The following is an 11,979-nucleotide window of genomic DNA, read 5'->3' as shown; positions in this document are numbered from 1 at the left end:
ATGGAGGACAGAGCAAGAGGAGGAGGAAGAGAAGAGATTGAGTGAGGAAGGGAAGAAAGGAAGGAGTGAAGGATGGAGAGAGGGAAGGAACAAAAGACAACAAGAGTGGATGAAGAGGGAAGGAAAGTTTGGAGAGAGGGAGGAGAGAACAGAAAGTGTGGGTGGGAAGGAAGAGGAGGGAGGAAAGAGTGGAGGGGGTTTGAGGGTAGGTCTAGAGCAATATTCTATTTGTTGAAGTTTTAAATCAACACTGACAATTTCCTCTTGCATAGAGGCATCATCAAACTGCTGGGACCACAGTGAGAAAGGCATGAGGCTCTGAACTTCGACACTTCAAAATTCTCTTTGTTACAGTTGTCAGACTCGAATGCGCCAATTTGATCCTGAAGATTACTGTAAGCTCTTGTCTTTTAGTACTCCATATAATAAATGACTTGTACAAGTTAAAAATCTTAACTTGTACAAGAGACTGCAAATGGATTGAATAATGTGCTCTACATAGTGATCAAGTTCAGCCTGTGTAAAGGAATGTGTTGTTTGAGGTGCTGTCTCAGGTGAAAAGTTAAACTGAGACCCTCTCTGATCTCGGCTACGCACATGAATGATCATGTGGCACCGCTTAAAGGTTAGAGGAATTCTCTCAATACATTCCCAATAATTATCCCTCATCCATCATTAAAACAAATTATCCAATTATTTATATTGTTAAATATATCATTGTTTTGAATATAATTTCAACCATTCCACAACTAAATTAATCAAAGGTCACACTGGGCCAGGGAACTGATTATCAGTCATTAACTTCAATAAATGAATATTTACATCATTATTCTCCAGGCTTTAGCAGTCAACATCATATTAAATGGCAAGGCAGGCTCAATGAATTGAATGGCCTTCTCCTGTTCCAATGTCCCCATTTTTGGAGCTGTATTATATATCGGCTGCTGTTTATTCCACATGCATTGGCTACAATTGCAAACTCTTTGGCATTTGTAGAATATTTTGGATGAGTTCTTTTTCATTTCTACATGCATAATCTCATTATTATCTGCATTGGTTCAAGCGTTCTTTTAAAATATCTAATTTAATAGGCCCAGCAAATTGTAGCAGGACAATCTCTCATCATGTGGCTGGTGAGATTTGTTTGTGCACTTATCCATTCTGAGGAAGAGTCACTGGAAGTGAGACAATAACCCTGTTTCTCTCTCCTCAGATGCTGTCAGACCTGCTGAGTTTCTCTAGTAATTTCTGTTTTCGTTTCAGCATCTGTAGTTCTTTGTTTTATTATTTTTATTAAATCAGCTCAAAGTGATTGTTATAGATTCAGAGTAATACAGCACAGAAACTGATCCTTAGGTCCAACAAGTCCATGCCTACCATGTTCCCAAACAAAACTAATTCCACCTGCCTGCACTTGGCCCATATCCCTCCAAACCTTTCCTATTCGTGTATTTAGTCAAATGTCTTTTAAACATTGTAACTATATCTGCACCCACCACTTCCTCTGGCAGTTCACTCCACTCGTAAGCCATTCTGTGTGAAACAAATTGCCCCTCACGTCTTTTTTAAAGTCACTCCTCTCTCACCTAAGAAAAAGCCCCTAATTTTGAAGTCCCCCACTCTCGGGAAAAGATACCTGCTATTCACCTTTTCCACATCCCTCACGATTTTATGAATCTCTATAAGGTCATCCCTCAACTTTCTATGCTCCAGTGAAAACAGTCCTAGCCAATCCAGTTTCTGTGTATAACTCAAAGTCTCCATTCCTGGAAACATTCTGGTAAATCTCTTCTGAACCCTCTCCAGCTTAGTAATATCATTCCTACAACAGGGTGACCAGAACTGGGCACTGTACTCCAGAAAAGAATTCACCAATGTCCCTGCTACCTCAACATAACGTTCCTACACTGAAAGGTCTGAGCAATGAAAGCAAGTGCACTAAACACCTTCTTAACTACCCTATCTATATGTGACTGGTATGAGGCTTGTGGACAGGGAGGCTGAGAGATGAATGGAAGGGGGTGGGTTTTGGGGGGGAAGATTCCACCAATTCCACATTAGAAAATCCCAGATGGCCACCTTCTTCCAAGATCGCAATTTTCCTTCCCACATGGTTGATCATGCCCTCCAGCGCATCTCCTCCACTTCCCACACCTCTGCCCTTGAACCCCACCTCTCCCAACATAACATGGACCGAAACGCCCCCCCCAGTCCTCAGCTTCTACCCAACAAACCACCATATATCACATCATCCTCCACCACTTCTGCCAAACAGACCCCACCAATAGATATATTTTTCCCTCACCATCCCTATCAGCATTCTGGAGAGATCATTCCCTCCACAACTCCCTCATCAGGTCCACACCCCACTCCCAGCACCTTCCCTTGCCACTGCAGGAAGTGAAAAACCTGCACTCACACCACTCCACCCTCACCTCTGCCCAAGGCCTCTAAGGATCCTTCAACATCTGACAGAAATTTACCTGTACCTCCACCAATGTCATCTACTGTGTCCGTTGCACCCGATGTGGTCTCCTGTACATCAGGGAAACAGGATGCCAACTTGCAGATCATTTTAGAGAACATCTCTGGGACACCCACACCCATCAATCCCACCGCCCAATGGCTGACACTTCAACTCCCCCTCCCACTCCACCAAGGACATGCAGATCCTGGGCCTCCTCCATCACGAAACCTTTACCACCAGATGCCTGGAGGAAGAGCACCTCATCTTCTGCCTTGGGATCCTGCAACCACACGGGATCAATATGGGTTTCACCAGTTTCCTCATTTCCCCTCCCTCCACATTATCCTAATCCCAAGACTCCAACTCGGCACTGCCCTCCTGACCTGTCCACTACCTTTGCCATCTATTCACTCCACCCTCCTCTCCAACATATCACCTTCTCCCTCACCTTCATCAACCTATCACATTCCCAGCGACCTTCCCCCCAGCCCCAACCCCTTCCCATTTATCTCTCAGCTCCCCGGCCCATAAGCCTCATTCCTGATGAAGGGTTTATGCCCGAAATGATAATAAAAGTCATTGATTTTCCTGCTCCTCAGATGCTGCCTGACCTGCTGTGCTTTTCCAGCACCACACTCTCGACCCTGATCTCCAGCATCTGCGGTCGTCACTTTCTCCTGTCTATATGTGACAAAAACTTCAAACAGTTATGTACCTGAACCCCCATGTTCTGTTCTACAATACTACGTAAGGCCCTACTTTTAACTGTATAAGTCCTGTCCCTTTTTGTTTTTCCAAACTGCAATACCTCCCATTCATCCAAATTAAACTCCATCTGCCATCCTTCAGGCTATTGATCCAATTGATCAAGATCTCTTTGTAATCTAAGAAAACCTTCTTCACAGTTCAGTACATCACCAATTTTGGGCTTATCCACAAATATACTAACTATGTCTTTGATATTCTCATCAAAATTATTTGTATAAGTGACAAATAAAAGTGGAGCCAACATTGATCCTTGTGGAAATCTGCTTGTCACAGGTCTGCAGTCTGAAAAACAACCCTTTATCATCACTCTGTTGTGTGTGTGTGTGTGTCACAGTGAGTGCATGGCTCAATGAGGTCTTGATCACAATTGGATTAACAATGTATTTTCTTGACAAATGAGCTTAAAATATTGATAATTCAACTGGGGAAGGACTTATTGGGAGGATATATTCAATATTGAGTGCAATAGAGGAAAAGAAGTAGGGAAATTAAATTGCAACGTAAAAGAAAGAGATAGAAAGGAAAAACTGGTTCTTTGAGAGAAATTCCAATAATTCACTAACTAAATGTCACATCTAATTGTGCACTTTCTGGGCCTGAGAATTGACGATCAGTGATTAACAATGTGTACATTATTAAAAGAGTAGTTCCATTTTCATTTATCAGACTTAATCAGTTTAACGGATAATTAATGTGCAGACATCAGTTTCATAAAGATCAGAGAGAGACGCTAAGTTCGAGAGGCTGTTACTTGCAGATTTGTTTGTGGAGCAGCATAAATTGCACCACAGCCTGTGATGGTTTGAATTCCGAGGGTGATGGTGGGTGTTGGTACTTCTGCTTTGTAGCAGGTTACTGGTTGAGTTGCACATCAATGACAGCGTAAATCATGCACATGCCATTATTTTTTTCAAATTCTGGGGCCAATATTCTTTGCAAATTGTTGATTCTTCAAAACAGAGTTTGTTGATTCTATAATTAATAACCTGCTATTGGAAAAAGCTTAATTGACCATGGAACCAATGAAATAAAAAAGCAATTAATTGAGCTATGTAATATAACGAGGAACACCACATTCTACGAGTGTATCTGAAATATGTTGCAACTTGAATAATTTTGTCTTGTGTTTGAAAAAAAACATTAACTTCTCAACTATTAATTCCATTGGTTGTAAAACAGCATTGTTTTTCCAGCAATCAAAATCCATCTGCTCTAATGTAAGTCATTGGTTATCCCTAATAGGAGAATGATTATTGATTAAATTATGTTGTTACATATCTAAATTACCAAGCAGTGGGAGTTTGAATATGTAATAAAAGATTATTTTTGCTTAGAGCTGGAAGGGTTTTTATTTTCATCAAGAGAAAAGCAAGCAAATTGTTGAAGTGCCTAATAATTAGAAAAGTTTTTAACCAGCCCTATGCAGTACACTGATTGCTATGAGATAGGCATTTCCCCAGATAGAGGATGTTTTGTAACTGGGTCACTGTTCTTAATTCCTAATTTTATCAGGACTGAGAAAAGTCATTTAAAACTTTTATCACAGTACCTGGTGTTTTTTTTCCCCAAACTAGCTCAAACGTTAGCTCAACATCCTAAAATCAGACATTACAGGAGATGACTGTTTGATGTATTATGTCTGTATCACTGCTTTAAATAACTTTATACAGGCGACATAATCCTGATTGAATTGAATTCAATGGCATGCAGCTGATGGGCATTGACTGGGTATTTATTTACAATCCTTTGGGAGCCCTTTCTGGTGCATGAGTAGTATGCCTACCCCTGGACTGGGTGATCTAGGTTCAAGTCTCACCTGCTCCAGAGCTGTTAACGTCTCTGAAAAGGTTATTTTAAGGAAAATGAAATAGGTTTGAGATCCTGTCAGGGGCTCCTGTGGTACAGTGGCAGCATTCCTGCCCCTGGACTGGACAATTCACGTTTAAGGTTAAAACCAACTAGGCGAAAGTGGGTACTGCAGATGCTGGAGATCAGAGTCTAGATTAGAGTGGTGCTGGAAAAGCACAGCAGGTCAGGCAGCATCCGAGTAGCAGGAAAATCGACGTTTCAGGCAAAAGCCCTTCATCATCAATTCACGTTCAAGTCCCACCTGCTCCAGAAGTGCATGATAATGTCTCTGAATAGGTTATTTTAGAGGGAGAAAAAAGTTTGTGATCCTATGAGGAGCTCCTGTGACATAGTTGTAATGCCCCTACTTGTCAACCTGGAGCCCTGGATTCACTTGCTCCAGAGATGTGCAACAGTTTCTTAGAAAAAGTTGATTTAAAAATGTCTTTGAGTGATTTTTTTTGGGGGGGTGCTATTATAGTACAGTGGTAGTGCCCCTACCCATGAACCAGATGGTCTTGCTTCAAGTTACACCTGCTCCACAGACATGTAATAATATCTTTGTACAGGTTAGTCAAAAACATAGAGTCATTGAAGTCTACAGCATGGAATTAGACTCTTATGCCAATGTGCTCATTCTGTCCAGTTTTTACAATTGAACTAGTCCCATTTGTCTGCATTTGGTCCATAACCTTCCAATCCATGTCCCTGTCTAAACTTTTCTTGAGTGACATCGTTGAGAACCTTTCATTAGACATGACTGAAACTTTGCTTGCTGGATTGGAAGGTGCATGTTTACAACATGTGACTCCATAAGTATCCATTGTGGATCTTCTATCTTTCATTAACTGACTTCCTGTGTTATTAAGACTGGTCACCCCCAGATTGCCTCAGCATCCCTTGAAACAAGAAAAGTAAAGTTCAACCATAATTCTCTCAGCTGCTGCCTATTCACCTGTAATTACACATCTGAGATGTCAGGAAACAATTGTGCAAACTGAACTGTGATGGCACCTTGGCCAAATATCACATCACCACCTATGAGGCAAGTACTGATTATTTTCCATACAATTAAACTTTTACACAAAATGGAAAAAAACAGAATTAGTTTAGAGTGTAACTGAGAGACACAGTAGAGATATCGGAATTCTTCCATCTCACCAAGATGGTATTGATCAAATATTATACTTACCCAACAACTGAGTTCAGAGTTCCTACTAACTTCAAATAAGTTTCATTAATTTAGTTAATTCACTGAATGGAGATCTTTAATGTGAATGTGCAATCTCAGCAGAAGGGTACTGGGGAACAGTCACGCACCATGACTCTGCCCATACATTAGGCTTATCTGTTGATTTGTGAGAATGGAACTGACAACAATCAGTATATGATGATGCTGCTCCTTTAACAAGGTTATGGTGTCTTTGGCTTTTTTTTCCAGGAGGTTATAAAACACACAGACTCTAAAAAGTCTGGGCTTGGAAGGATTTTACAGTCAGTTTGATTAATGCTCACAGATACTGCCTCAGTAAAAAGGCTTTCAAGTGTTTTTTTTTAAAGAAACACTTGTACAATTAAAGGGAAGTGGCCAGTTCTCCCAGCTCAGCTTTTCCCTGGTTTGATTTGGTTTTTAGCAGCAGTGTTGTGAAGTTGCTGGACCCAAAGAAGCAGGTCCACATTGGTCCTCTCTCACTTTCTCTGACTTCTTTCCTGTAAGACCCTATGTTTAATTTTACCTTTTGTGCCAAAGGACATTGATGGGAATTGTTGCAAGTATTTGGAACAGCATCATTAAATTTGGATAATCTGTTGGGTTCTTGGATAGGTTATGGTTATTCAGTATTCTGTTCTCTTTTGTTCGTATTTCATTCGGTAATCTTGTAAATAAATTCTGTTTAAAACTAAGTGGCTTCACCAGCTGCATCATTCCTATAACAACCACTGCTTAAAGCAACTAGCAAAGTTAAGGTCTGGGCTTCTTTCTTGAAATGTTTTGAGGGGGTCTGGCCTGGTCCATAACAAGTGACACACATCCGCCAATTGTATTCATCTGTTCAATAAAGCTAAGTGCAGATGAATAAAATGGTGTTGGAAATTCAGAAAAAAACAATGAAAAATAAATTGGTGTCAGCCAAAAAAAAGCCAGAGAAGGTAAGAATTGCAGTTTTTATCTCTGATGATTTAATGACATAAATAAGGCAGATCAAATTGGGAAAGGAAAGGGATATTCTCCACATTAAATGCAATTATTGTTGTATGATAGATAATTTCAGGGGAGGTGGTGGTGTCATGGTAACTTGACTAGACTAGCACTCTAGAGACCAAGCTTAATCCACCAGGGGTATGGGTTAAAATCCCAGCAAAGTAGCTGGTTAGAGTTTAAATTTAATCAGTAAACCTGGAATTGAAAGCTAGTCCTAGTAATGGTGACTGTGAAGCCATTACCAATTGTTATAAGAACCTATCTGGTTCACTAATGTCCTGCAGGGAATGAAAGAGACAATCCTGACCTTGTCTGACATCCATGTGACTCCAGGTCACACCAATGTCTTTGACTCTTAACTGTCCTCTGAAATTGTCGAGTAAGCAGCTGAGTTCAGGGGCAATTAGGGATGGGCACAAATGCTGGCAAGGCTTACGTCCACTTACGTCCCAGGAAAGAGTGAACAAAAAAAACTATCGAGCAGTTCTCAAGGAATTTAGATATATTTAAAAGAAACCATGGAGAGAATCTTTTAAAATTCTTTCTCCTTTAGTATGAAATAACTGCGTGGGTGGAAACCAATTCTTGATATTTCACACTATTTGCAAAACCAAGGAGAAAATCTAAGATTTAATCCACTGGTTGTGCAGAATCCAGAGCAACAATAATTTAATTGCAAATGAGGAGTGGTGCTTTCAATGGTTCTTTATTTAACAGACAGCAATCTTATTTTATTAACTTGTTTTTGTCTTTCTGGGTAAATTCAGAAGAATTAGAGATGCCATGAACGTGATTGATACTCTTTACCTTTAGAAATCTTATTTCTCCACAGTTACGTTGTTTGCAGCCCGCATAACCTTTCTTTACAATATAGTCACGACAAGCAGAATTATCCTCTCAAAAACCTACATTAGTGGGCCTAGAATCTCCAGTAGGAACAGAAAAAAAAAGGACAAAAGAATACCTGACCAAACTATGAAGTGATTCCATCAACTAACTTCTGGACTCTTCATGTAGCCTTAATTTCAACAGACAACACCAGGTTATAGTCCAACAGGTTTAATTGGAAGCACACTAGCTTTTGGAACAACGCTCCTTCATCAGGTGATTGTGGAGGGCTTGTTCGTAACACAGAATTTATAGCAAAAAGTTACAGTGTGATGTAACTGAAATTATACATTGAAGAATTGATTGTCTGTTAAGCCTTTCATCTGTTAGAGTTCAAAAACTGAGCTCAAAAACTGCATGAATTTATGTAAAACTGTTATCTCACTTTTTAGATTGGAATCAATCTAAACATCAGGTCATAGACAGAGAACACAGGGGGCTAACACCTTCAACATATTGTCTAGCTATCACCATTGTTAACAGCTAACCCGAGAATGCAACTTTAAAAAAAAGGGTTTTGTGATTTACACATGAAAGAGGTGAAACTATCACTGTATTCTAACAGATGAAAGGCTTAACAGACAATCAATTCTTCAATGTATAATTTCAGTTACATCACACTGCAAATTTTTGCCATAAATTCTGTGTTACGATCGAGCCCTCCACAATCACCTGATGAAGGAGCGTTGTTCCAAAAGCTAGTGTGCTTCCAATTAAACCTGTTGGACTATAACCTGGTGTTGTGTGATTTTTTAATTTGTACACCCCAGTCCAACACCGGCATCTCCGAATCATTAATGTCAACAAGCATTAAAGTAAGAGTCTCGAGTGATGGTGCCATTTGTGTTTGAGAGTCTCGGTCTTAAATTAACCTTAGACCACACACACACACACACACCATAGATGTTTCATGAGCACAAAACAGGCTAAAAATTGAGTCATAACTCAGTTGAAAGGAATGGAAAAGGACCATACTTGATTCATTGGATAAGACAAGGAGTGAAGGATGGGCAACTGAAATAAGAAAGCAAATGTACAGAAATCAGTCAGCATAAAACGAGAGAGAAACATTAAGTGTATTTCCTTCATCAATTTCCATAGATTAGGACCAAACTTAACACCTGGTGTTCCTTATCAAAGGTGGATTGACTTACTGTGCATTTCCTTTTACTTCTGGATGGGATAAATGTGTTTGCTCAACTCTCACTCAAGCAATTTAACACACACAGACTCACTCACTCACACACACACAGACTCACACACACAGACAGACAGGCTCTCAAATGCACAAATTTGCTTTTTAAACATGGCCATCTCCCTCCCAGTTTTTTTTAGTAATACCTGGTAGCAATGCGACTGTTGCTCCATGCACAATTCATTACCTAGAGTAGATTACTCATTCCCCCATTCCTTTAGTAATTATTGCAATCATTTACCAAAGTCCAACTTGTTGTACAATTTGATTAATGGGAAGATGTGTTGATGAATTTAAAGGATATAAACACATTGATTAATGAGGGAATCACTGTTTAATTTTAGTTGGTTGGGGTTTATTACTGCTTGAGTGCTCCACCATCCTTAAGTATTTTTCAAAATAGAAAGAGTGAAGATAAAGGGAGAGGGGGAATAAAACAAACAAAGGAGAAGAAGAGACAACAAAGACTTGCATTTATATATTAACTTGCATTACCTCATGACATCCTAAAGTGCTGTACAGTTAACAAAGCACCTTTGAAGTTTAAATACTGCTAAGATGTAAGAAGCAAAGCAGCCAAGAAACCATCGTTGATTGTCATTAAAAAAAAGTCTTGTTCACTTTAGAGAAGGAAATCTGCCATCCTTGTCTGGTCTGGCCTATGTGTGACTCTGGACCCATAGCAATGTGGTTGAACATACAACATTACAGTGCAATACAGGCCCTTTGCCCTCAATGTTGCGCTGACCTGTGAAACCAAGCTGAAGCCCATCTAACCTACACTATTCCATTTTCGTCCATATGCCAATACAATGACCATTTAAATGCCCTTAAAGCTGATGAGTGTACTACTGTTGCAGGCAGTGGGTTCCATGCCCCTACTACTCTGAGTAAATAAACTACCTCAGACATCTTTGAGGAGAAAGTGAGGTCTGCAGATGCTGGAGATCAGAGCTGAAAATGTGTTGCTGGAAAAGCGCAGGTCAGGCAGCATCCAGGGAACAGGAGAATCGACGTTTCGGGCATAAGCCCTTCTTCAGGAATCCTGAAGAAGGGCTTATGCCCGAAACGTCGATTCTCCTGTTCCCTGGATGCTGCCTGACCTGCTGCGCTTTTCCAGCAACACATTTTCAGCTACCTCAGACATCTGTCCTATATCTATCACCCCTTTAACTGTGCTCAAAAGTATTTGAGCAAGCCTTTCAGTTCAAGAATTCCTTCACTCAGAGTTGTGAACCTGCAGAATTCTCTCCCATAGAAAGCTGCTGGGATGAGTTCATTCAGATAGATTCAAGAGGGAGCTGGTCATGGCCCTTGTGGCTGAGGGGATCAAGGGGTATGGGGAGAAAGTGGGAGTGGGATACTGAAACTACATGATCAGCCATGATCATATTGAATGGGGGAGCAGGCTCGAAGGGCCGTATGGCCTACTCCTGCTCCTATTGTCTATGTTTCAAAGAGCAATTGCAGATGGAAAACAAATGTTGGTCTTCACCACATTGCAGGAAAGAGTGAGGGGAAAAGCAAAAGCATTGATTGTTTTGGTTATCATACTTATAAAAATCACAAAGAGGATTTAAATGCTGAATCCTCCTTACCCAGAAACCATTCTAGCAGCACCCAAAAGCTTGCTTAGTGATTCCAGAGGACTTCCTTCCACCACCCCCACTGAGAGACAATTCAAAACACTCAAATCACCATTTGAGTGAATTGCCTTTAAACACCTTTGATTAGTTTGTAAACCACTGGGATGGCATTGGACTGCAACACACAGCTCACGCGTTCAAATTACTCCAGGATATATTGTGAACAAGAATTACAACAAGTGCAGAAAATTGGAAGCTGCCAACAGAAAATGATTATTTCCAACTTTATATTGGTCACCTGTGGCACCTTGGTAAAAGTCGGTGCTCAGTAAGGAATTGGCTTCAGGAAAGGAAGGGAGGGTTATGTTTGGACTGGAGAGATGCACTGAGTGGGGCGTCCAATGGTGAGTGCTGGTTCCCTAGTGTCGAGAAGACAACGGTACAAATATAGACATAAGTGAGTGGGCTGATAAATGACTGGCTTATTTTTAAAGGAAAATTACTCATCTACATTTGCACAGCAGTGAACTCAGGGTTTACAATTTAGAATGAGTCTGTATGTAGTCAATTTTAAATATTTCTTTGAACTTAGTTGCATATCGAACTCTTAAGATGCAATTACAATCTCCAAGGCTAAACACAAAACAGTGTCCCTGTCATTTTTGTCAACCAGCTAAATAACATTTTGCTCTTATGACTCAGCACAATAATTGTAAAGATCTTCAGCAAAGGTGGTAATGCAGAGACAAACCCTGGACAGAGCTGAGAGCAGGCCCTGTAGCAGTATAAAGGTGATACACAACAGTAACACAGAATGAGGGCACACAAGGATTAGTGAGATCCAACAGGCAAACAGGACAGGTGTTTCCAAAGAAGTCATTGGGTGCAAAATGTTAACTGTGTTTCTCTCTCCACAGATGCTGCCAGGGTTTCTCTGGTGGTTTCTGTTTTATTTCAGATCTCCATAGTACTTGGCTCTTACAGCTAAAGAGCTGAAGGTGGGGTGAGGTATCCTCCCTTGGAG

The 11,979-nt window shown here is 40.4% G+C and overlaps 1 protein-coding gene across 4 annotated transcripts in view; it reads right to left on the bottom strand.

Annotated features, from left to right (window-relative positions):
- kcnt1b (potassium sodium-activated channel subfamily T member 1b) overlaps positions 1–11,979 on the bottom strand; it is a 416,882-nt gene that overhangs the window by 391,150 nt on the left and 13,753 nt on the right. The gene's annotated exons all lie outside the window — the stretch shown is intronic.

The sequence above is a fragment of the Chiloscyllium plagiosum genome, chromosome 30 (assembly GCF_004010195.1).
Source record: "Chiloscyllium plagiosum isolate BGI_BamShark_2017 chromosome 30, ASM401019v2, whole genome shotgun sequence".
NCBI classification, from domain to species: Eukaryota; Metazoa; Chordata; class Chondrichthyes; order Orectolobiformes; family Hemiscylliidae; genus Chiloscyllium; species Chiloscyllium plagiosum.
This window is presented reverse-complemented; position numbering and strand designations above follow the sequence as displayed.